Genomic DNA, 26,107 nt, shown 5'->3' with positions numbered 1-26,107 from the left:
TGGTTAAGCATCTGTAACTTGCTATGTTTGTATAAGAAATAGGACAAAAGTATTGGTTATTGAGCTAGAGAGGTGACTTGGGAGGTTAAGAGCACTGGCAGCTTGTCGAGAGGAGCCAGGTTCGAGTCCCAACACTGATATGGCAGTTCACTATCATCTGCAACTCTAGTTTCAGGGGCTCCAACACCCTCTTCTGACCTCTGCAGGCACCATACATGAATATGACACATAGACATACTTGCAGACAAAATATCCACCCACATGCAATAAAACAAATATATATATTTTTAATGCTGGGTATCTTAAATGGTCATTAAAGTGTGTTCAATCATTAGTAAATAAAGAGCTGCAGTCATTCCCCTCTGAGTCTGAGGGAAAGCCTGAGCTCTAACCCAGGGCTTCTCGGCTCCCAGGTGAGCACTGCTTTGCTGTTGTCAGTGCACAGCAGAACTGAATTTTTCATGCTTGCTTTGGTGAAGCCATTAAATTAATAGCTCTATCTACCATTGCCTGTTTTGGGGTCTCCAAGGAAGTAATAAATTCTCTTCCAAGGACCACAGTAGAAGGGTTAGGGTGACCTCTGCCAATCGCTCTATGAGGAGAGATATAGCAGACAGGCAGAGCTTTGTGGTTGATAAATGTGCCCCCTGGTGCAGGTTAATAACCACTGTAAACCTCAGGGTGCTCACTGGAGGCCCATCTGGGGAAGGCTACCTTCCCCGCTCTGTCCCTGCTGGCCCTTGGGTGTGTTTAATATCCAGTTCTGATGTGTGTTTTGATGTCACTGTGTGACCTAAAAGACATAGAGAGGTCAGAGTGAGCCCTCAACACCCAATGCCCATTGGAGCACTGTCCCCTCCCTGGTCTGCCCCATAATTCATGATCTTTCTGGATTGTCACACACAGTCTTACAGTCTTTAAACAGGCCCAGGTTCTTTCTGGTTACCTTATTTATGGAGAAGAGATAACCACTCTGACAATTAATTTCCATGAAAGCCTAAAGTGAGAGGAGGCAGGTGACAGTTTCCCACAAATCTAGTGTCTGAGAGAGAAACTAGGAGAGACAAAGCTCCAAGCCGTATGGTCAGCATTCCCTCACTCAGCATGATCCACACAGTGACTCAGCCAGCTCTGCTGCCCATAGAGGACCATGGGGAGAACAGCAGAGTTCACACCTAAGTTTCTTCCAGGATTGCAGAGCAGGTAAGGTCCCGTGATAGTCAAATAGATACATTGCTATTGTAGCTAATTTCCTGTAAACAGAACTACCATTCGGAGTTTGGAGGGGTGGGAACAAATCAATTGGCCATTGATGGATAATTACAAATGCTGGTGACCAAAGAGAGGGATACAACCTGGAAGCTAGAGGAAGAAACACCCTCCACGGTGGAACAAGGAGCTTCCAGAGTGGAGGTTAGCATGATGGATGGTTGGAAGAGGTAGTTCTTTGGATGACCGGACTCGGTGCTGCTGGGAAGCTGAATGCTGTGGGAAGAGGATTTTGGTGGACGGCAGTGAAGGGTAAACAGCACCTTAGACCAAAGCAGAGCTGATGTCTGGCTAGATATACTGAATATCAGTGTTCAGAGTTTCCCCAACTCTGCTGCTGCAACATCACCAATTCTAGAGAGAGCCTCACAGGGGTCGTATGCAGGCTATACCATCACACATGGAGCAGACGGTACGTGGAAGGATGTCTAGGCAACGTCTGACTGCATTTATGTTTTCTAGAGCTAGAAACAGAGGTCCTGAGTGAAAGCAGAGTCATGTGACCACTGAGGCAGTTCCCGAAGCTGGCCAGGTACAGAAGTGGCTCCAGGGCAGCATGCCAGTCACTGCATGTCCAACAGGACACTTTACCCACCCCCTGACAGACCTAACAGGAGGCTCCAGCTCAAGCCTCTCAATACTCATACCTGTCTTTTGTCCTATGTTTGGAATGAGAATAGACCACAGCTCTGTATAACTGGACAGAAGACTCCTCCTCTTAGGAACTCAACATTGGCTTCTTGGCACTGAGGGGAAGTGGTGATATATAAGTCAACGTGATGCTTATCTCCAAAGCCATTGACTTAAAGCAGCATGGCTTTAACTTCCCTGGGTATCCTAGAACAGAGAGAACACATCTAAGTACCTGCTGCAGCTGCCATCAGGTAAAGCCATGGAAAATGAAGGAACCCTCCTCTCTGGCCTTCAAAACTGGGCAGCAAGTCACTATTCTTCCAAGGAACATCCGTTGTTCCTTCTGTCCTGCATTCAACTTCAAGAACATCTACTGTGCTATGTTGTTTTGGGGAAAATTTCAGGAAGTAGTATATTACCAACTTGACAAGAAAAAACAAAATATTCTATTTGGGTACTGTCAAAGTCATCAGGCTGATAGACTTCTGACATGTTGTCCTTCAGTTATGACAATCAATAAGACAGCTTGCAGCAGGTGCAATGGAACGTGCAAAAAAGTGCTTAGCATGACGAGCTGATGGCAGCCCTTGGAAACAGGCAGAGCAGCTGTCATGTGTTAGCTGAAAGACAGAATTATCCAAGACGGGCTGTGGCCTCATTTCTAACCGCATTTCAAAGAAATCACTTATATCGATCATTTCTAAGCCCCTGGGAGAAATGAAGTTTATAGAAAACAAGGTGGCAGAATTCTGTGGGAAGTGGGGGAGAGAAGGAAAGGAAGGCTTCTGATAAGAAAAATCTTTGGCTTCTATCTGAGGTCTCTGAGGCAATCACAGTCCTGCTAGACAAGCCACACCCACTGTAAAGTTATGATTGTCAGGAACTGGGGAAGGTTTTTAGTTTGAGCCCATCTTTGTGCTGGCCAGTTTTTGTCAACTTGACCCAAGGAGAGAGTCATCTAAGAAGAGGGGACCTCAGTTAAGGAGTTGATATTGTCATCTATCTATCTTTCTTCCTTTCTTTCTTCTTTCTTTTCTCTTTTTTCTTTCTTTCTTTTGGTATTTCAGAAGGTTATGCTGCATTACACTCATACTTTGAAATTCTGTAACAACCCAGATGTATTTGTACATCTTAGTTGCCATTAGCATACCCAATGAGACATTTCCTATAGAGTGCTATGCCCTGGTCCCTTGGTAGAAGGATTTGCTGTTCCCTTTGCTATATTGCCTATTTATTGGTAGTTGATGGCTCCTTCAACTCATCATTTGGGATAAGTGAAGCAAAAGGAGACTCTGGAGTTCTCTGCTATGAGTTTCTGGGTCACCAGGCTCCCAGTCAGCTACCTCTGCTCCTCTCTAGTGTTTCTTATATTGGTTTTACAGTACAGAGACCACACTAACAGAAGGGGAAACACATGCATTGTCCATGTCTTCCCAGGCACACAGTTTTGCTGTAGCTTTTTAATCAGAGAAATATTGGTGTTGCAGTTAACCATTACTTCATGCACACAGTAGGTGTGATTTAAAATTCTCCAGTGTCCTTCTCAAGGTGGAACTCAAACGTTATATTAATGATCTGGGAGCCCATCACCCAGTGTGAAGAAACAGTACTTCCTGGACCCCAGAGAATGGCTATCTTCAGGACGTGTTGCAAAGCCTTGGGCTGTGTAGGTCCAACTGGCCTGGCTAATTTTTTTGAGACATAAGAATGAGCAGTAACTGTGCTGGAAAGATGGCATATAAAGTTACGTGCTGCCAAGCTTAATGAGCTGAGGTCCATTCTTAGAACTCACCTGGTAGAAGAAAATCCCAACTCTGCAAGCTATCCTTTGACCTTCACATGCACACAAAGAAATTAAATGCAAGACAAATGTGATAACCACTATCCTGGAGAAGCCTAGAAAGTAAATGAGAAGAGGAAGAAGAAGAAGAAGAAGAAGAAGAAGAAGAAGAAGAAGAAGAAGAAGAAGAAGAAGAAGAAGAAGAAGAGGAGGAGGAGGAGGAGGAGGAGGAGGAGGAGGAGGAGGAGGAGGAGGAGGAGGAGGAGGAGGAGGAAAAGGAGGAGGAGGAGGAGGAGGAGGAGGAGGAGATGAGGGTAGGAAAAAGGAAAAGAAAAGAAAGGAAAAGAAAGAAGAGAAGAAAAGAGAAGAAGAAAAAGAAAAACTTGCTGCTGCACCTGACAAGTTGAACTTTGGACCCACGTGGTAGAAGGAGAGAACCAACTCCTACAAGTTGTCTTCTGACTACTACATACACACCATGACATCTGTGGCCTACACAGATGCATGTGGGCACACAAACACACACATACACACACACCACAGTAATAAATAAATGTAAAACATTTTTTTTAGTAAGTAAAGATTTTTTTACCACCAAGCCTGATGACCCAATTTGACCCTAGAGACCCAGTTGGTAGGAGAAAACTGACTCTCACAACTCATCCACATATGTGTCATGGCAGACAGATACATGGACACATGCCAAATAACTGAAGGAAAAAATGGGCAGCTAGAATCATTGTATGAAATCAACATGAACATATTAAATGTTCAGAAGGCCTTGGGTAATAAGGGGACTCCAATCCCAAAGTCCACAATCCAGACTGAATACCGCGGCCATCACTGCCCTGAGTTAGAAAAGTGGCTGGGCAAGCTGGCAAGCTCAGGACCTTTCTTCTCACACCCAGGCTGTGCAAAACAAACAGCAGCCAGTCTGAGCATAAGGAAACACTGTGATGAGGTGAGCAGGTAGTCAGGGATGGACAGACAGATGGAAGACCCCATCTGAAGTTTCAACAATTCTTCCTACCTCCCCTGAAGTTCTACTGGGTCTAGATGAGGATCTGCCCATTCAAGGGAGATTTTATGTTTTACCAAAAATAAGCATCGGGCATGCATCGTCTTGCACTGCTCAGTCTTTCTTAGGATGCATGTGATATCCTGGGCCCTGTAGCCCCTGCTGCAGTGAAGGGTGGTACCTAACAGGGAGGCTAAATGAAGAACTGGTGATGAATCATGAAAAAGCCTGAGTCAAAGAAAACACTCAGAACGCAAATGCCTCACAAGAGGCAGTGTTCAAAATACATGTAAGACCTCTTACAAGTAATTAGGAAAAACCAGACAACCCAGTAGGAAAAGAACAAAAGACATGGGCAAGGCATTTCGCAGAGAGCAGGTGCATGTCATGAGCACAGGATGGGCCTGGAGGCTGTCAGGAGCAGATCACCAGAAAACAGAAAGTGTTCTTCATGCTGCGCAGGGGAGGGCCAGAGTGCCTCCCTAATTAGGGATGGAGGGCAGAGACTGTCAGTGCAGCAGGCCAGCTCTGAGAGGCCTGGTGAAGCCCTGGCCAGGCCATAGCAAGTCTCCCCCATCCCCCGACCCTGAATACTCTCCTCTCTAGATCTTCCTTCGGTTCCTGCAGTCTGGCTCAGTGTGGGCTGAGGCAACCAGCAGCAGTCAGAGGCTGGGTGCCAGCTGGGATCACAGCCTGGGTCCCCTGTCCCAGCTTCAGAGCTCTGCACCATCCAGGACTAATGGCAGAGGACAGTGGGTGCAATGTCACTGTGGTGACCAGTTTGAAAGTTTTGAATGAGGGTGAGAACAGTTGCTTTATCACAACCACAAGACAAACCCAGGAAGGCCTCTTTTTACAAAAACCTTTTGTCATTAGTATTTTGCAAATATAATTTAGGAGAGAATGCTACTGTGGTTGGTTCATTGTATTATTATTTACTTTTGGCAAAGGTAGCTAGAAAAGATCTATGTATCCTTTAAGAACAAGGCTCATTCATAAGGCAGAACTGGGATGGGAACTTGGGGATGAGAAAGGCAGGAGCTTACAGCCTCAGGGCTGCTCCCAGCTGGTACAGGAGAGCTGAAGATAACGTGACCCCGATCTCAACGTTAAAAACAAAAAAACACTTTTAGTTGTGTGTGTGTGTGTGTGTGTGTGTGTGTGTGTGTGTGTATGTGTGTGTGTGTGTGTGCCATGTGTGTGCAGGTGCCCACAGAGGCGAGATGAGGGCACTGCATCCTCTGGAGCCGGAGTTCCAGGTGGTTGAGAGTTACCTGGCGTGGAATGCTGGGAACTGAACTCAGGGCCTCTTAACCACTGAGTCACCTCTCTAGCCCCTGAATCTCAAACCTTTACCCTTGAAATTGCTTTCTAGCAAATAAAATGAGGGAGGCTTGCTTCCTCACACAGGGATACTGCCTCACACAAGATACTTCCTCACACAGGGAGACTTTGAGCCTGTGTTCAGTGTGTCTGCTTGGTTGAGGAAGTATGGGGGATAGACACCACACAGGCTGCCACTTGTTCTGATGACAAATCTCTAATAACTAGCAACCAAAGGCTAATTTCTGGTATGCAGTCTAAGAGGACTTACTGTTTCAGAGTTGGGACCCTTGGCTTGGGAGCGCTGCTGCCAGCCTCTGGCAGGAATAAAATGGCCCGTGGTTCCCTTGAACCACTTCCTTCATTAGTGTGGGCTTGTGCTTGCAAAGCTTACTACTCACCACTCAAGAATGATTTTTGCCCATTTTTATTAATGAGTACATATCATTTAGGTGTCATTAAAAACATACTTAGAGTTACAAAATACCTGTATTGGTAAGTTTTTATATGAAAGTATCATTGTTATTATCAATCAAAACCTCTGCCTTTTTAATCTATGGAAACATTTCCCATAGTTCTCTGCCTTTTTACCTGTGGGAACAATTTGTTTTAGATATGGTTAGTTCTGTTTCGCTTGAGACAGGGTTCTGCCATGTACCCCTGGCTGACCTGGAACTCACCATGTAGCCTGGGCTGGCTTTGAACTTGACACCTATCTGCCTCAGTCTCTTGAGTGCTAGGATTCTAGGCATGTACCTGCATGTTCAATGCGTTGGTCTGTGTGAAATATCCCACACGGGGCTGGAGAGATGGCTCAGCCGTTAAGAGCACTGACTGCTCTTCCAGAGGTCCTGAGTTCGATTCCCAGCAACCACATGGTGGCTCACAACCATCTGAAACAGGATTTGATGAACTCTTGTGGTGTGTGTCTGAAGACACCTGCAGTGTACTCAATATATATATATATATATATATATATATATATATATCTTTAAAAAAAATATCCCACACGAACTCATGCTTAAACACTTAGTTCCCAGTTGGGAGTACTGTTTGTGGGAGTGTGTGGAACATTTTGTGTAATGGATCTAGCTGTGGACTTGAATCACAGGGGCAGGACTAGAGGGTTATAGCTGCCTTGGTGTGACCTGGGGTCTCTGCTTTTCCTGGTCAACAGGACAGATGGAAGCAGCTTACATGATAGTCACATGAGTAGCTCCCTCTGTCATACATTGCCTGCCATGAAACTGCATTCCCTCAAAACTTGAGCCAAAATAAATCCTTCCTTTACTCTACTTGAACCAGGTATTTTATCACTGAGGAAAGTAAGGAATAGTCTAACTTTTGGATAAAGTGTTTTTCTTCAATATAACATTACTCAGGCACACAGTTCTCGCAGCAGAAGAAACTCCACTAGTTTAAGGCAAAGAGTAAATGGCTAGGTTTGAACACTCATCATACATAGGGATATTATCTGTGTTGGGTAGAATAATGATGTCCCAATATTGCCCACAGCTCTGAAGAGGACTGTGACTGTGTTACATCACACAGCAGTACTACACAGATGACTAAGGACCTGGATATCAGGCAGCCCCATCTAGCCATGTACACCCCAAAGAGTGAGCATCTTCCACACAAGGGTCAGGCAGATGGGCATAAGAAGGACTTGCTGGCCAGGCAGTGGTGGGGTACACCTTTAATCCTTGCTCTCACAAGGCAGAGTTAGGTGGATCTCAGTGAGGTGGAGGCCAGCCTGGTCTACAGAGCAAGTTCCAGGACAGCCAGGGCTACACAGAGAAACCTTGTCTCAAAAACAAACAAACAAACAAACAAACAAACAGAAACTTGCTGTCTCTGAGGAGGTGACCCTACCCAAGTACTGGCACATGCCTCTAGGTTACACAGAGCAAAGGAAGAGGGACTTCAAACTTATGACCAAGCCTTATAATAAACACTGAGTGGGAGGTCCCAGAAGATGGCTCAGCTGGTAAAGCCTGACAACCTCAGTTTTATCCCCAGACCAAAGTCTAGACTCAGTGGCATGCATTTCTAATCCCAGGTTAAAATGGGAGGCAGAGACAGGAGAATCACGAACAGCTCTGGAGTGCACTGCACGGTAACAGAAACAAGAGAGACTCTGCTTCAAAGCAAAGCAGGAAGGAAGAACTGACACCCCCCCCCCAAAAAAAAAAGTTGTCCTCTGGCCTCCATACATGCATGTGTATTCACACGCACGCACGCATGCACGCACGCACGCACATACACATACTCTTTTTTTAAAAAAGAACTAAGTAGTATAGGATTAAATAAACATATAGCAGAATAGAACCCTCCAGCACGTGGGCTTTTCAACAGACACGGATTGTGCACTAGCTTCTCTGTAGGCAGCACAAAAGCAAAGCATTCTGACAAGGGTGCCGACATCAGTCAGCAGAGGCTGGTCAGCCTTTCCAACACACAGTACGGAGGAACCTGCAGATCCAGGTGCAGAACAATACATCTAGCTGGACCCAGCCTCCACTGTACACAATGAAAACAGATCAAAACTCCTAGAGCAGTGGTTCTCAACCTGTGGGTCATGATCCCATTAGGAGGTCAGAGGTCAAATGCCCTTTTCATTGGGTTACCATCAGAAAACAGTTTTTTTTTTTAAATTAAGATTCATAACAGTAGCAAAAATACACTTAGGAAGTAGCAGCCAAAATACTTTTATGGTTTTGGGAGGGGTCACCACAACATGAGGAACTGCATTAAAGGGGTGCAGCATTCGAAAGGTTGAGGATCCACTGTCTTAGAAGATAATGGAGGGCAAAAGCTTTGTGACATTTGGAGTTAGTGATTATCAGAGAAAATTAGACAAATTGGACTGGACCAAAACCTTCCGTGCATCAAAGAGTGAAAGACCCACAGGAGGAGAGAGAGCATTGGCAGATCATGGACCTCACGAGGTTGCTATCCACAGCATGCAGGCGGTTTCCATTGCACAATGAGAAAGCACATATCTTACTTAAGTGGGTAAAAAACTAGAACAGATATCCCTCTAAAGAAGATAGTCAAAAGTCATCAAGTGCACGGAAAGCTGCTCAGAGTGGCTATCTCAGGAAATAAACAAAACCACCAAGAGATGCCACCTGATGCAACTAATTAAGATGACTGCTGTCAAAAATAAATTAGTACAGGGAAGGACGTGGGGAATTGGCACCTTGTACATTACTGATGCCAATGTAAATGGTGTGACTGGTACAGAGTGCAGTCTGGCGGTTCCTACAAAATTAAAAATAGAATTGCCGTGGGCCCCGGAAACTCAACTTCTGGGCACACACTCAGGAGGATTGAAAGTAGGATCTTGAAGAGATATCTGCACACTTTAATGTATAGTGGCGTTACTCATAACAGCCCAAAGGTGGACACCGCCAGAGAACCCATCTACAGGCGAGCCGTTGTAATTCACAGGTGAGCAGGAATGCCACTGTATTAGTTACTTTTCTTGGTGTTGTGACAAAAACAACTTAAGAATGGGTTTCTTCTGATTCGTGTTTAAGAAGAGATATGGGGCAGGGAAGATCTCCTGACAGATATATGAAGTGGCTGGTCACATGGTCATAAAGAGAACAGGAAGTAGGGCTGAACAATAAAATCTCAAAGCCCACTCCCACTGACCCACTGACCCATTGACTCACTGCCTCCAGAAAGCCTCTATTTTATGCTGCTTCTACAGTCTTCCAAATTATAGCTACCAGCTGGGGCCCAGTGTTCAAACACGTGAGCCTATGAAGAACACTTTTCATATGAACTACAACATTTACTCAACATTTACTTAACATTTACTTAGAAGGGGAAAGAACGATAGTACGTGTCACAACATGGATGGGCTTGAAGACATTGTGCTGAGTGAAAAAGACACTGTGCATGGGAATTCACCCACAGGAGGTACTGAAGTGTCAACCTCACCAGGACAGAGAGTGAGACAGTGTTGGAGAACTGGCCAGGAGATATTTCAATTTTTCCAAGATGAAAAGGCCCTGGAGCTCAGCAGTACAGCAAAATGGATCTATTAAACACACTGACTCATGCAATTATGAATTGTGGTGATAAATTCTATCTTACACGCATCTCGACAATTAAAAGCTTAAGCAGTGATATTTATGAGTGTCCCACAACATTATCTTTACTCTCGTTTGTACATAAATAGTCAAACCTACCAGCTCAGGTTCTATCTTGGGAAGCACGCAGTTAACTATTGGCACGTGTGCTTAAATGAACATCTTTCAGACATAAAACCACAATTGTCAAGTTGATATAAAACTAGTTAGCACAGCTAGCATAGTCTATGCATACATAGAAGGTAGGGACTGTTCCAGAGACTGTTCCAGGACAAACATGTAGACATCAGTCTAGAGACCACCAGGAACTAATTCAATGAGTGAGGAGAGAAACGCAAAGCCTCCAGGACAGCAGCTCTCTAGCACCGTGGATGACCCTGATCTGCTAGCTTTGGGCTCTAACACATGTACTGCCTTGCTTTACACTATAAGCACATGCAACTGTTCACCACAGCAATAGAAAATGAGTGCAGACATGAGTGGCAGAAGCAGGGTTGTGTGGTGCTACAGCTGTCCCCTGTAGGTGGTGCCACACATTGTACAGAGCCATCTGCAAACCACCCCCACTTTCCAGTTCCTCAGGCAGCAGGTCACCGGTGTAAAGATGCAGGGGTTGGTGGGACAGGGAAGATAACAGAGCAGGCTGGGACCAACATTTGGATCATTTCTGCGTGTAAGGCCTGCACTTGCTCCCTCACGCCTATCCTAGCCCTGTGCTTGCCCAACTCTGCAGCCTGCTAAACATATACCAGCATGCCAAGGGCAACTTGATTTGCTGTGGTTAATACTCAGACTCGGAGAGAGGGCCACGAACCACAACATGTATGTTAGCAACAGAAAACCATCTCTTTGGAAGTTCTGAAAAAGACATGCTTAACATAGACCTATATTAAAAAAAAAAAAACAACCAGCTGTTTCTAACAGGGAAAAAGGTGATTTCTTTATTCTAAATAATGCAAGCTTGCAACCTCATGGGTTGAGGGAACCTCATTAATGCCCAGATGACTGAAAAAAAAAAAGTACAGGGTCCTGGAACAGACCCTACCTTCTATGTAAACATAAGATATGCTAGCTGTGGTGGCTAGTTTTATGTTAAGGGAACCTTGACTGAGAAAATGCCTCTATAAAATCTGGCTGTAAGGCATTTTCTTAATTAGTGTTTGATGGGGGAAGGTCCAGCCCATTGTGAGTGGTAAAGTCTCTGGGCTGGTGGTCCTGGGTTCTGTAAGAAAGCAAGCTGAGCAAGCCATGATGAGCAAGCCAGTCAGCAGCACCCTATGGTCTCTGCACCAGTTCCTGCCTCCAGGTTCCTGCCCTGCTTGGGTTCCTGCTCTCAGTGCTTCTGATGATGAGCTGTTATTTGGTACTGTGAGTGAAATAAACTCTTTCCTCCTAAGTTGCTTTTGGTCATGGTGTTTCATCACAGTAAAAGTAACCCAACTAAGACACTAGACAATGGGCGAATAAAGAACACAGTCCATAACATGGAGAGGGCTGGCTGGCTGATGAGAGAGGAAAATGACCTTACCGATGTTGTTTTCCTACTGCAAAACTCCAAGTGGATTAATGAGAACTGAGGGCGGGGGAGATATCAAAGCATGAAAGCTGTTGGGACCAAGTGAGCATTCATCAAAGCTCTGGAGAGAAGAGCCTTTCCAGGCTTAAACAAGATGAAAGAGATTCACACGGGAAAGATCAATAACTTCCACATTACGTATCTTTATTATAGATGTGCAGTGCAATTAGGGAGCTGAGAACAGTGGGGATCAGGCTTGCAGGATTGCACCGGAAAGTATCTGCAGTATGTTAACAAGCTGGGGGAGGGGAACTCCACCTTACTAGACACACTTCCACATGGGATAGTTTACAGAAAAGAGAAGTTAAATTGATTGTAAAAACTGTAAAAACTCATGATGAGGCAGCTAGAGAGATGGGTCAGTGGGAAGAACATTTGCTGCTTTCGGGGCGCTGGAGTTTGGTTCCAAGCACCCATGTGAGGAAGCTCACCACTACCTGTAACCCAAGATCCAGGGCATTCAACAATCTCTTGTTCCGGTCCCCGTGGGCACCCATGTATGTGTGACATTCATCCACACAGACACTTGCTTACACATAAATAAAAATAAAATAAAATAAATGAGCAGGGCAGTGGAGGCAGGGGTGGTGCACACCTTTGATCTGTGGTCTGCCTGGTCTACAGAGCAAGTTCCAGAACATCCAGGGATACATAGAAAGACCTGCTGCAAAAATAAGTAAAAAATATAAACAAACAGATGAACAAAGAGAAACAAACAAGCAAGCAAGCAAACGGTAAAAGAAAGACCAGTTGGTAGAGTGTTTGTCTGGCATACACAAGCCCTAGGGTTGTATCCCAAGCACCACATAAGTCTGGTATGGACCTTTAATTCCAATGTTTGGAAGATGGAGTCAGAAGGATCAGACGTTCAAGGCCATCCTGGTCAACATGAAATGCTGCCTCAAATATATACACATATATGAGAGCTGAGTGTGATGATGCATACTTATGCTCCCAGAACTCAAGAGGGGAGCTGAGGCAAAAACATAACAACCCTGAGGAACATAGCAAAGCTCTGTCTCAAACAAATGAATATATAGCTCAGTTGTAGATCATTCGTGTAATACGCATGAGGTGGTTGGTTCCAATTCCAGCTAACACACACACACACACACACACACACACACAAATGCATACACACATGCACATACATACATACACATACACACATACACACATACATACACATACACACACATACACACACACATACCCACACACACACATACACACATACACACACGCACACAAACACATACACATATGCGCGCGCGCGCGCGCTTGCACGCGTGCACACACACACACACAGAGAGTTGAATTAATCATGAGAATAACTGTTTCTGCTTAAGATTTAGGAAATCACAAGATAATGTCTTCCTGAAAAGGCACACACTCTACAGAATGACATCTTTCCTCCAGCCCACTGAAGAGTTTAAAGGATCTCAGGGGTTGAATCCCCATGACAAATAGAGAACCTGAACACGACACCTCCAGAGCATGGGAGAAAGACTTGAGCAAGAAGAATCCAGATGAAATGCCAACAACCAGATATGGCTAGCACATTGGGAATCCAGACCATGCTCCTCCTGAGAGCCTCATACCATGCACCCACCAGAGAGACAGAGCTAAGACACTGGAAGAGCTGGAGTGCACAGCAAAGCCAGCCACCACTGGGACAGCATGAAACCCTACCTCCCAGAGCCTGTCTCTTGAACATTGCAAAAGCCCTAAGCCCCTGGGAAGAGGGTACCTGGGCCACTGAGAGTGTGAAAGTCAGTTCCTCCATCTTACTGATCCAGGAACCAGATAATGGAGGGAAACACAGCAATAAACACTGGCTAGACAAAGGAAATCCTCTTTGGCCACAGTCTGTGGTGGTTTGAATATGCTTGGCCCAAGGGAGTAGCACTATTAGGAGGTATGGCCTTGTTGGAATAGGTGTGGCCTTGTTGGAGGAAGTGTGTCATTGTGGGGGTGGGCTTTGAGACCCTTCTCCTAGCTGCCAGGAAGTCAGTCTTCTGTTTGCCTTTGGAACAAGATGTAGAACTCTCAGCTCCTCCAGCACCATGCCTGCCTGGATGCTGCCATGCTTCCTGCCATGATGATAATGGACTGACCTCAGAACCTGTAAGTCAGCCTCAATTAAATGTTGTCCTTTGTAAGAGTTGACTTGGTCATGGTGTCTCTTCACAGCAATGGAAATCCTAAGACAGAGTCTACTGTCGAGCAGGTAGAGCTGGCTGCTGCCAGGGTATGTAGAAAGACTCATACACAACAGGTAGAGATACAGAAACATTGCAGCTGCTTCAGAAATGGCAAAGCCATGCCTCAGTTTACCTAAAAGGAGCAAAAGACTTGTCTGCCAAAAGCTGGCACATAAGCATCCACAGCAGTGTTGTTCATTTTAGTCTAAAGGTGAGAACCCCAAAACTTCACCAAATCATCAGCTAAGAAGGAAAATGGGGTCTATCCACACACTAGGCTATCGTTCCACAAATGATAACATACAATGGTCTGGACTTCTGATATGCTAGCCATATCTGGTTGCTGGCATTTCATCTGGATTCTTCTTACTCAGGTCTTTTTCCTGAGCTCTGAAGGTCTTGTGGGTCTCCTGGTTCTCCGTTTGTCACGGGGATTCAGAACTCTGGGATCCTTTAAGCTCTTCAGTGGGCTGGAGGACAGATGGGATTTTGTAGATTAAAAGAGTAGGGAACCAATACATTCTCGAAAACACTGTTCTCAATGACAGAAGTCAGGCACAAAGCACAACATATAATGTTCTTTTTACATGAAGTGTCCAGAATGGGTGAAGCAATGGGAGCAGGAAATAGAGTGGTGGTCACTGTGGCTGGGCAGGCAGAGGTTGTATGTGACTGCCAAAGGGTTCAGAGTTCAGAGTTGGTGGAAATAGTCTTAATTTATAAATGTTAACTCTCAGGAGTTTTATTTACATAAATAAACTGCATGCTGTGTGCATTGTACATTTTTAAAGTGGTTCCTAAAAGTGAAAAGGAGAAATTGAGTCTTTTCCAGGCAAACACAAATTGAAAGGGCTTTCTACATTGGATAAAGCTTGCACACAAACAAAGCTGAAGGAAGTCATCCAGACGGAAATGGATGAATGGAAGCCAAATCCACACATGACCCAGCGCCGCCCAGGGGAGCAAACACTAGGGTGGATGTCACAGGAGGCTTTATTCCAACTTTTCACCCTTGAAAGAATAGGTCAGAGTAGAGCCATCAACGGCACTGTGGAAACGACAACATACAGAAAACATCTTATATAACAGCCGAAGGAGGGGGGGGTGCAGCTCAGGAAGGATTATGATGAGCTAGTGACTTCAAAACTTTAAGCAAGCACTAAAAACTAAGCAAGAAAGGTATGGTTGACATGGTGGCAAACAGGCAGAATGACATCCTAAAGATACTCAACCCAAAAGAAAAAAAGAAAGAAAGGAAGGAAGGAAGGAAGAGCTTTAAAGATGAGATGATGCACATAGAAAATAGAAAGAGAGAAAAAAACAGTTAAATCCAATGCACATCACCAAATCTTATACAAAATAATATAACTACACAAGACACTTTCAGGCTATACTTTCTAAAAGCCAAGAGTCTGGTTTATGCCATCTACAACGAACTCTTCAAAACAGAGGCCAAGAGTTCAAGGGTATTCTTGACTGTAGCTCAAACCCAAAGCCACAGAACCAGAGGCTGAGAGAAAGCTCTGTGGTTAGGAGTGCACACTGCTCTTGCAGAGGACCCAGGTTCAGTTCCCAGCACCCAGGTGGAGCAGCTCACAATCGCCTGTAACTCCAGCTCCAGGGGATCTAACACCCTCTTCTAGGCTCTGAGGATAAAGGTACATGTTTAAGTGGACACACAAACACAAGTAAAAATAAAATAAATCCTTTAAAAAAAAAACAAAACAAAATTCCAAAACAAAACAACCCCCCTTCAACTGTAAGCCATAGATCAGTGAAAAGAACAGACACAGCAGTGGAGCCAAACGAGACCCTGAAGTGGCTTCTTTCCTGTTAGACAAGGTTTGGTTGGAGAGCAAGGAGGGTACCAGGGACCAGGAAGGGAACTCTATGACAATAAAGCAACCACTTCATCAAGGAGATGGAGCCGTCCTAACTGTGTGTGCTCCAAACTACAAAGCTTCAAAATTACCTAGGACAAAAGCTAACAGAAGCAGTAGAAACAGCTGCATCTGCAGTTACAGCAGCATATTTAACCTTGGTGAGATGAAATGAATACCCAGATGTAAGTCAGGACGTGGAAGACCTCAACGTTATCAACCAACTCGGCCTAACTGACTGCGGTAGGGTGTAATTACCTTCAAACTGTAGTGTGTTGGGAAATAAGCAAATATAAATACTAATTAAATTAATGAAATGACACAATGTATATTATATGGCTAAAAAAAACTGAATTTGGGGATATGTACTAGAAAGATATCAACTGTGTATGTGTTTGAGACAAGTTCTCATGTAGCCCAAGCTGGTCCCAAAGTCACTCTAGACACAGGATGGCCTTGAGCTGTTGATCTTCCCGCTTCTACCTCCCATGTCCTGGGTTTCAGATGTGTGCCACCTCATCTGATTAATTATCTTGAAATTTAACCAACAACAACTACAACTTCTAAGTAACTTATAGCCAAAAAGATTACCAATGAAGAAATTGGAAAATATTTTTGAACTGAGTAAAACATATAAACATAGTATACCAATGTATACTATGTATACCCATAGTATACTTATGGGACACATTAAAAGTAGAAATAAAGAGAAAACATCATGACAATAAATTAGTTTACTTATTAATTGTACATTTTTAGTTAAACAAATTCTTATGTGGGGGGGGGGCAGCAATATGGATCAGTTGATAAAAGAACTTGCCACCAAACCTAATGACCTGAATTCAATTCCTGGGACACAAATAGTGGAAGGAGACAATTGGCTCCAATAGTTGTCCTCTGACTTCCACATGAATACTATGACATGTGGCATGTGGCCAGTGTGCGCCCACACACAAACATACAAATCAGTCAGTCAGTCAGTCAGTCAGTCAGTCAGTCAATGTCATATAAATTTTAAATAAAAATAAGAAAGTCTTTTATGCTGAAACACAAAAGATCTCTAATGATGCTATAGCAACCATGGAAGTATGGCTTTGCATAAGGACTGGTGGAGAGAGGGGGAAGAGGGAGGGAGGGAGAGACAGAGGGGGTGAGGGGAGAAAGAGGGAGGGGATGGGGCGAGGGAGAGGGAGAGAGAGAATACAAAGGAAGGAAAGAAGGAAGGAAGGAAAGAAAGAAGGAAGGAAGGAAGGAAGGAAGGAAGGAAGGAGAAATGTCCTCATACTATGTCATCACTGATTTATGATGAAGGGCTTAAAAGACCTCTGATGGTTGGTCTTGTCAGCTTGGTGGGATACAAATGAGGCGGAGGACCCACCATTGAATATGTGCAGCACTGACCTATAGAATGGGGTCCCAGAAGGAAGGGAAAGAAAGAGGAGAAGCCAGCTGTTCGCCACCATTTTTCTCTCTGCTTCCTGACTGAATGCAGCATGACCAGGCTCTCCCTCTCATCTTGCTGTGCTTTCCCTGACATGACGGACTGGACCCTCTCTTTAAACCTTAAGCTAAAAAGAACCCATTTTCTTTCCTTAATTTCTTTGGCCATAAAAATGAGTAACTACTATAAATTTAACCAAAAAAAGTAGCCTTTTTCATCATGCTAGTACCGTATACACCTCCAGGACAAAGCACACCACTCCATGAACGTTAGAAACCACCTAGATGAATGCAAATGTGAAGATGAAAACAGGTATTATCTTCATAATTCTGGACTAGGAAAGATTGCTTAGGACAAAAACATTGTGGGAATATAAATTGGGATGGTAATGCTGAAATCCCAGCATCTGGAAAGCTGAAGCAGAGAGACATCAAGATCCAATCCATCCTGGATGCTTAGCAAGGCTCTATGGAGGGTGGGTAGAGAGAAGGGGGGGGTGAAGGGAGAAGAGGAGAGAGGAGGGAAAGGAGGGGGTTGGAGGACAGGCGAAGACCCTTGCTGATCCATGAACAGAGGAAATGGCCTGGAATGTTCCAGTGACCAGCTTTCCAACCCAGCTCTCCTTTCTTACTTTAATGTCCCAGGTAGGGCCTCTGTCCTTGGCGTCATTTCCTTCTTGCTCTGAGGTCAAAGTCGTAGAGTAAGCAACAAAATCCATGCCACTGCCAAGAGTACTTTTTAATAAACTGAAGTGTGATTTGCCAGCTGGCACTGCCGAAAGCCGACCACAGAAACCTAAGGTTAGCACTCAGGGTTAGCACTGTGCAATCATGGGAAGCCACTTCAAACATGCCCTTGAATTTCAGGAACTATCCCAGTCTTATCTCTTTTCAGAGAGTTTGTCAGGGGCCCATGAAGGTCACTGGGGGCTCTGTAAGGGGAGGGTAGCACACTAAGGCCTCTCCGCCTCTGTCTCTCCTCCCATAGCCAAGGTGACACTGGATTTCAGCTTAATGCAGAGTAGATGATGGTGTGGCCCTGGGAGTGTAAGCATCACACCGACACAGGGCTCCTTCACAGCACAGACCCTGTTGGCTGGGCTGTTCCACAGCTGACCCTGACTGTGTGTTCACACAGATCTCTAGTGGAGACTTCAAACCCTGGAATTCCTTGGGGTCAAAGCCAGCTACAACCAGAAGGCAAGGTGATGGAGTATAAGAGGAGTCAGGGCTAGCAGGATGGCTCAGTGGGTAAACATACTTTCTGTACAAGCCTGGAGACCTGAGTTTGATCCCCGGATCCCACCTAAAAGTGGAAGCAACCTACTCCTCAAAGGTGTCCTCTCACTTCCACATGCACACCTACCATGCTGTGGCCATGCACACACACACACACACACACACACACACACACACACGCACGCACGCACAACATGTACAAGTACACGCACACACGCATACAAGCATATAAGCATAATAAATTACATTTTTTATTGGTTTTGTTGTTGATGATGTTTGTTTTGAGACAGTCTCATTTTGTAGGCTGACCAGGAACTGTCAGCTATCCTCCTGCCTTTGTCTCCTGAGTGCTGGAGTTACAGGTGTGCTGTGCTGGTTAATGTTAATTGTCAACTTGACAGACTTGAAAATCATGGGAGACAAATCTCTGAGCCTGCTTAAAGGGGATTATTTTGATTATGTCAACTGAAGTGGAAAGATTCATCTTAACTGTGAGTAGGACGGTCCTCTAGTCAGGGGATCCCATACTATAAATAAATAAATAAATAAATAAATAAATAAATAAATAAAACAATTTTTTAAAAACAAAAAAAAATGGAGCCAGCCAGCTGAACTCTTGGGTTCACCATCTCTGCCAATTTACTGCAGGTGCCTCACAACCAGGGGCTGCAAACTCCCACTGCTGGACTTCCCGACTGTGGTGGACTTTTGAACTGTGAGACAAAGTAAATTTTTTCTCCCATAGATGCTTTTGTTGGGGTAATGTTACAGTGACAGGAAAAGTAACCAAGATATTCTCATCTCTGCTCTTGACTCAGAAAACATTGAAACTTGCAACCAAACAGGGTCTCATTGTATAGCCCTGGGTGGCTCAGAACTTTCTATGTAACTTTCAATGTACCAGGCTGGCCTTGAACTCAGAGATCCACCTGCCTCTATCTCCTGAGTGCTGAAATTAAAGGCATGCACCACCATACCTGGGTCCCAGAGAATTTTTTTTTAAGATTTTTTTTTTAATTTTATGTATATGAGTACTCTATCTGCATGTACACCTGCATGCCAGAAGAGGGCATCAGACTCCATCATAGATGGTTGTGAGCCATCATGTAGTTGCTGGAAATTGAACTCAGAACCTCTGCAAGAGCAACCAGTGCTCTTAACCACTGAGCCATCTCTCCAGCCCCAAGAGAATTTTAATAAGTTTACAACCTAGGGAAAACATAACTTTGGATTTCCCCTTTATTGGGTTCAACATCCCATTTGCCCAGCTGATGCAGAAGTTATCCCATATCAACAGAGGTTAGGGCCATGTGCTTCAGCCTTCTCCTTCTTACAAAGCTGGTTTGAACCACCAGGCACAGGACTGATTTCCTCCGAGGCTAGCCTTTCCAGCTCTCTGTGTTGCTGACATGATCCCCGTGGCATCCATGTCCTAAGACACCAGCAGAATGACAACACAGACAGCCTTGAGCACAGTTTCCAAGCTGTCACACAGTGTAGCTGTCCTGGTGCATCTCCTGGGGTCTTCCAGGGGAACCCCAGTGCAGAGCAAGCAGGGTGCCACCTTTGATCTGGTCAAGTGTTTGATAAAGTATCCTTCCAAGGCAGGGCAAGCAGTTCCGGATGCTGGGAGTGGGTGGAGGATTCAGTTTGTGCTCCTCACATCACCTGATGCTCAGTCTTTTTCTGTTATCAGGGGGATGAGCTCATCTGCTCAAAGGCTGCCATCTAGGAAGTTTCAAGTCTCCAACTCTGATCTTGGATTCGAATGAGGAAGACTGACGGTTTGCAACATCTTCTCTATTAGCAAACCAACATCAAAGTGACAGGTGATGGCCTCTAAAAGTAACCGGTGTGTGCAGGTTCACAGCTACTCAGATGCCTCGTGGTATTAGTAGGATAACTTAGTTATTGCCAGTTACCTGCAATCTTTCCGCTGTGTCCCTGGCAGCCCCAGTCAATGCTGGGTTTTCTCTGAGCAACCGGAGAGACTGGGGAACTCTGTAATAATGACGGCTCCTTTCTAAGAGTACAGAAGGATAGCTCTTGATACAAGCTACTGTTTCCCCTAGTGTCCTGCTTAGAAGGGATTCCTAACTAAGTTTTAAGAGGGCAGGCAGAAGATAAGGACTGGAGCCAAAACCACTCAAGGAAAAAAAAAAAACCAAAACAACAACAACAACAACAAAAAAAAAAAAAAAAAAAAAAAAAAAAGGCAAGCCCAATCCATCACCCCATTCATTGGGGAAATGGAAGACAGTGGAGGCTCCCAGGCTGTGCCCAGAGTTTCCAGAGGCTCTCTCTGCTCATGGGATTTTTGTCACCATGGAACCAAACAAAGTTGCCACCCAGATCCTCCACCCTATCCCAGCTGCCAGGGAGAAGGCTCCACTTGCATAGTCAATCAAATAGACAGCCATGTTTTAAAGGAGCATTATGTGAGAAGCAGGCCCAGCCAACCCCCCCCCACCCCCGAGTACATGCATGGGCATGCATATAAACACGCATGGGCATGCATGTAAAAGCACCCCTGGAGCATCCTCCTCTACGTGCTCACTGCACACTCAGGAACCTGCACTGCTAACTTTTAGCACACATATGTGCATGCTAAATACAGCAGAGAATTCAAACAGAATGAACCTAGAGAGGCAAGCTCTAGCCCGGATGGAAAATAACAAAGCCTTTGCTGTACTTGGAACACATACTTACATTCTCAAGCCTTGGGTTCTGCTCTTTGCCCAGCTCTCATTTAGATGCTGTGGCTCGCTCTGTTTGCCCGGCTTCTGCAAATCAGCTCTGAAGCGTCTATGACTCAGCAGAGAACTCTGCTTTTATTTTTCAGATGGAATTTACCACGCTGTGACTACATCCAGGGGGAGGAACCATTTCTTCAGCCGTTTCTAAGCAAGCCCTGCAGCCAGCATGGCTGGAGCTCTCCCCAGATGCAGAGGCTTCTCTCGGTACCCTGGGCTCACTCGCTGGATGTGGAGACCCAGAGTTCAGAATGACTACAACTGGTGAGGCTCCGGCACTGTACTACCCCGGGGATGCTGACTGCTCCGAGCTACACCGCCAAGGGATGAACGCTGGCTCTTGTGAGGATTAGACATCTCCTCACATAAACGGGAGGGTGCAGGGTGCGGAGTGGAGGGCAGAGTTGGATAGCTCCTGCCCCATCAATTCTCCATCACAAGTACACATTCTCTCCTCTTTTCCTCTGCGACACTGAATGCCTGTAGGGATGTTATGTCACTGTAAGGTCACCAGACAAATGTGTTTCCACTAAGAAGGGTATTTGCATTCTGAAGGGCACACAGGTAAAACACTGGATAATGAAAGTAGATGAGTGTCCTCGAGCTCAGCACCACGGTCTGAGTGACTCTCAGCTCCTTAGAAAGTAGGGGTTCTCCTGAGTTTCCCCAGTAACAGGAGGACACTCTGGCTCCATCTTGTTTGGTTGAACTGGAGGAAGAAACAATTAAAGTAACCCTGGATTCCCTGCCAGGACTTAACCACCAGGAAAGAACTGTGGCTATAACTAAGTCTAGATCCAGTTTAGATATGGGCACCCAGGCCTGGCTCTGTGGACCTAACCAGGGACCCTGCATCCCCACTTTGCTCCCTTGTGGTCCTAGCCTGGACCACTCTTTCCTCCCACTAGCCTCTTCTAGTCAGAAGACTGATATCTGCTGTCTGCCTGGGTCTGGAGTTATAATCTGTTGGAACAAATGACCAGTTTGTGGCCACAACAGTAATGCTCTGAGAAGATGCTGTCCCACACTCCTTCTTGTCCCATGTCACCTGGCAGTCATGGAAGCCCCACAGCTGATCACTGCTGCTATTGCCCTCCCATAGCTGAGGGAACTCCACCTGCCCACAACCTCACAACCAACCAGTGTGTTACTGGGATGGGGAGACTGAGGTTAGGATCTCAACCACCACCACCACCACCACCACCACCACCACCACCACCACCACCCCCCCGAGCTGTAGCACCAGACAGACCATGAAGCCAGAACATCAATAGAGTGGGGCCATCCTGAGTCCCAGCACCCACTCAGAGGATGGCCTCTTCCCTCCCTGTCAGGGGCTGACAACTAGTAGAATTTCCACAGGTTTGGTTTTGTTTTGTTTTACAATCCACTCAGTTACAACCTGAGCCATGCAGTGCTCTAAGAACTAAATATGACTCATTTGAAAAGATTATAGCAGAGTTTCCAATAATACAAGAGCAGGAAAGTGGAAGAAATCTAAAGGTCCAACAGCAGAGAAAGAATCCACCCTAACAGCAAGAGGCGAACATTAGTGTGTAAATGGTAACAATGACTAGCACCTCTGTCTGCGCTGCTAGCAGGTGAGATGGAAACTACTTAAATTGCTGCTAAGTTTTTAGAAGGGCTCTACGTATATACACATACCCACCACACAGTGCGCCCAGGCTCAAGTCACAGTATGGTGAGAAAGAAAAAAAAAAGTATGCACCGTGTGTTGTGTGTGTGTGTGTGTGTGTGCGCGTGCGCGCGCGCGCCCATGCGTGCACATGCACATGCTTGCATGAGTACACGAGTACCTTTGCATGGACTCCTCACATCAGACACATAACATTCATTCACAGACAAATAAAAAGTGGGGGCTGTGGACACAGCTCAGAACAAGCCCTAAACCTGCGTCTGATCCTTGGAGCCCACATTTTTTTTTTAAAAAACTCTGAACATGCATGTACTTAGAGGCTTTACCTCTAAGTGAAAGATGAGTTGACATTTTGCATTCTGTATTTCTACATTACATGCATTTTAAGACAATGAATATGTATTACTAGTCAGAAAAATCTGTTTTTATTTTAAAACAAACATATGCAAATGTGTTAAGTAGATGTATTCATTCGTCACTGCGACAAATATGTTCCCCAAAGGCTGTCCTTACCTGGGCCTCAGAAATGGACAGCATTCTTCTGGAGTCCCCAGGCTAAGTAGGAGTAGAAGGCACAGGATCTGCCACACTAAGGCATAACCCATCAGTAGCAGCAGCTGGCTGGTTTAAAGAATATATGTTTCCTAACTATAAAAATAAAATATACTCAATTGTTCAAAGAAGAGGCAGAGACAGATGGATTGCTATGAGTTTGAGATCAGCCCAGACTACAAGGTAAGGTCCAGGACAGTCAGGGCTACACAGTGAGACCCTAACTTAAAATAAAAATTCTTTGGGGGCTGGGGAGATGGCTCAGCAATCAAGAGCGTGCACTCTGATTGCAGAGAACCTGTTTTCCTTTTCCAGTACCCGTGCTGTGAAGCTTACAGTTACATTCACATGCGTCGACACACACATAATTAAAAAAAATAATAAATCTACTTAATGTAGAGAGTTTAGAAAATAAAGGAGTAAATGATAAAAAACAAACAAACCTCAGCAATTCTTTCTGAACCTCCTGCAGAAAAAGTCTTTTCAGCTGTCAGATCCAAGGCTCAGCCTCCAGGATGCCCCAGCCTCCAGGGTGGTTTCAACAGATTAACAGGAATGGGCCATGAGGCTGCAATCTCAGGACTGGAACTTCAAATAACAGGGCCACTCAAGTCATAGCCCCTGGGCAAACGTGACCCTCTAAGGAATCTTGTGTCATCTCCCTGGTCACCCAGCAGCCCTGGACTGACCTCTGCCAGGCTGCCCTCATCCTCCCTTCCTTTGAGGGGTCACAGTCACCTGTTCTCCTTAGAACTTGGTTACTTAGTGATTCTCACACTCAGCCACCAGCCACCTGCCATCTGCCACTGGCACCCGGTTCCATATATCCTCTGGCCTCTCAGGTGTGTCTCAGACCTGTAGAGTCCAGATGATCTGTACCCCCCCCCCCCACAAGTCCGTTCTTGCTTCTACTTCAGCTCCTGACTCCCTACCCACTAAGGCCGTGTGGACTCCTGGCCCCTGCCTCTCCGGCACCTCACAGCCCCTCTGGTGGTGCTCCTGTGTCCCATCCCTGGTCACACCTCACAGAGCGCGTACTTTCATTCTCCCGTGGGTGGCTTTGTGCCTTCTCACTTCACGCGTCTATATTCATGACCATGCCGTTATCGCTCCGTGCGTTGTGGAACGAAGCAGAAGTGATATCACACTCTGCTCAGACTTTTGCCCGAAACTGTGCTCTTGATGTTTATCCACACTGGGGTGTGTAGATCTTCATTTGTTTCCACTGTATTCCCACAGATATTTTTTAAAAAATCATATCACTGAATTTTCCACCTCCTCTCTACTGATGAGGAAGGAGTTGGGTGGTTTCCATTTTTGTATTTTTATAAATGGTGCTACCAGGAATCTCTGGTGTGGATCTGACATCCATCTGCTCAGGTGTCTTTGAAGCAGGTATGAAGGTTGGAGGAGGGGTGGCTAGTAAAGGGGAGCAGGAGCCTTGACTTTGCTAAACACGGAAGTCTCCAAAGTGGTGGTCAGTTGTGGTGAACTGCCTCCTCACCATGCCTGGCCGTGCTCCACACTGGCCGCACTGACTCAATATGATTCGCTTTCCCTAATGACCAGCGAGAGCTATGTTAGCTGTGCTTGCTGGCTGCTCAGGCCTCTGTAGGCACGGCTCACAGGGTCCCTCCTTGCACCTTCTTTCTCTGTGCAAATAATTGTCCTTCAAAGCCTTGAACGAGGCTTTCTTCGGCTATTAACTCTGCTGGCGAAGTTGTCTTTAGTTTTTCTCTCTCAATTTTTAGATTGTCTTCTCTCTACAGGGACCTTAATCATTTTATTCACCCTTTCTTCTATGTTTTATTATGCTTATTATATTTGTTGCTTAAGAAATATTTACTTTGTAAAGTAAAAAAGTCTTTTTTAGGAGCTAGGGGATGTTTGTTTGTTTGTTTGTTTTTGTTTTTTTCTTGGTTTCCTAAGACAAGATTTCTCCATGTCGTCCTCACTCTGTTCACTCTGTAGATCACAGAGATCTGCCTGCCTCTGCCTCCCAAGTGCTGGGATTAAAGGCCTGTACCTCCATGGCCTGCCCTCTAGGAATTCTTTGGAAGGATTTTTAGTTTTAATTTCCACATCTTGTCTTCCCATGTCTGCTAGCCCGGTCTGCTAGTCTCACTTGGCTGTAGCCACCTCACAGTGTGCTGGCCTCTGTCACTGGCACAGCGGCCAGCATTACCTCTCTAATGCTGGACAAGGGCCTGGAGTCTGGAAAGCTCATATTGTCTGCCTTCTTATTCAGACTTAACATCTCTGAGCCAACTTGCCACATTCAGTGAAGTCCTGTTTGGACTTTGGGACTGTCCTGAGGTTAAAGGGTCAATGGAAAGGAACCGATGCCTCTGTGACATTATCTTCTTGTACGGTATCATAGTATTGCTCGCCTTCCATCTGGAGGTTTTAAAATGTCTTTTAGTAAAGTTGTATCGGGATGTGATTTGGTGGTAGAGTGCCTATCTAGATTGCTGGGTTTGATCCATAGCAACACACACACACACACACACACACACACACACACACACACACACACGGTGTATAAGGTTTTTGTTGCCTTAGGTTTTTTTCTTTTCATGTAGTTGTGATAAAAATCTTCTGACAAAAGCAACTTAAGGGAGAAAGGGTCATTCTGGCTCACGGTTCAAGGGTACAGTTTGTCCCAGTGAAGGGTCAGGGT

The 26,107-nt window shown here is 45.3% G+C and overlaps 1 protein-coding gene across 30 annotated transcripts in view; it reads right to left on the bottom strand.

Moving 5' to 3' along the window:
* Positions 1-26,107, bottom strand: part of Jakmip3 (Janus kinase and microtubule interacting protein 3) — a 123,154-nt gene that overhangs the window by 76,188 nt on the left and 20,859 nt on the right. Inside the window, exon 1 of one of the 30 annotated variants that reach the window (XM_076912407.1) lies at positions 21,175-21,973. The exons of 26 other annotated variants lie outside the window; for them this stretch is intronic. The gene's annotated coding sequence lies outside the window, so the exon portion shown is untranslated. Of the gene's footprint in view, positions 1-1,916; positions 2,093-21,174; positions 21,974-26,107 lie in introns of those variants that run through there. 3 more of the 30 variants (XM_076912538.1, XM_076912487.1, XM_076912413.1) reach the window with 3 other exon arrangements.

Source organism: Arvicanthis niloticus, chromosome 1, assembly GCF_011762505.2.
Source record: "Arvicanthis niloticus isolate mArvNil1 chromosome 1, mArvNil1.pat.X, whole genome shotgun sequence".
Lineage (NCBI taxonomy): Eukaryota > Metazoa > Chordata > Mammalia > Rodentia > Muridae > Arvicanthis > Arvicanthis niloticus.
The sequence above is the reverse complement of the archived record's forward strand: the minus strand, read 5'-3'. Positions and strand labels throughout refer to the sequence as shown.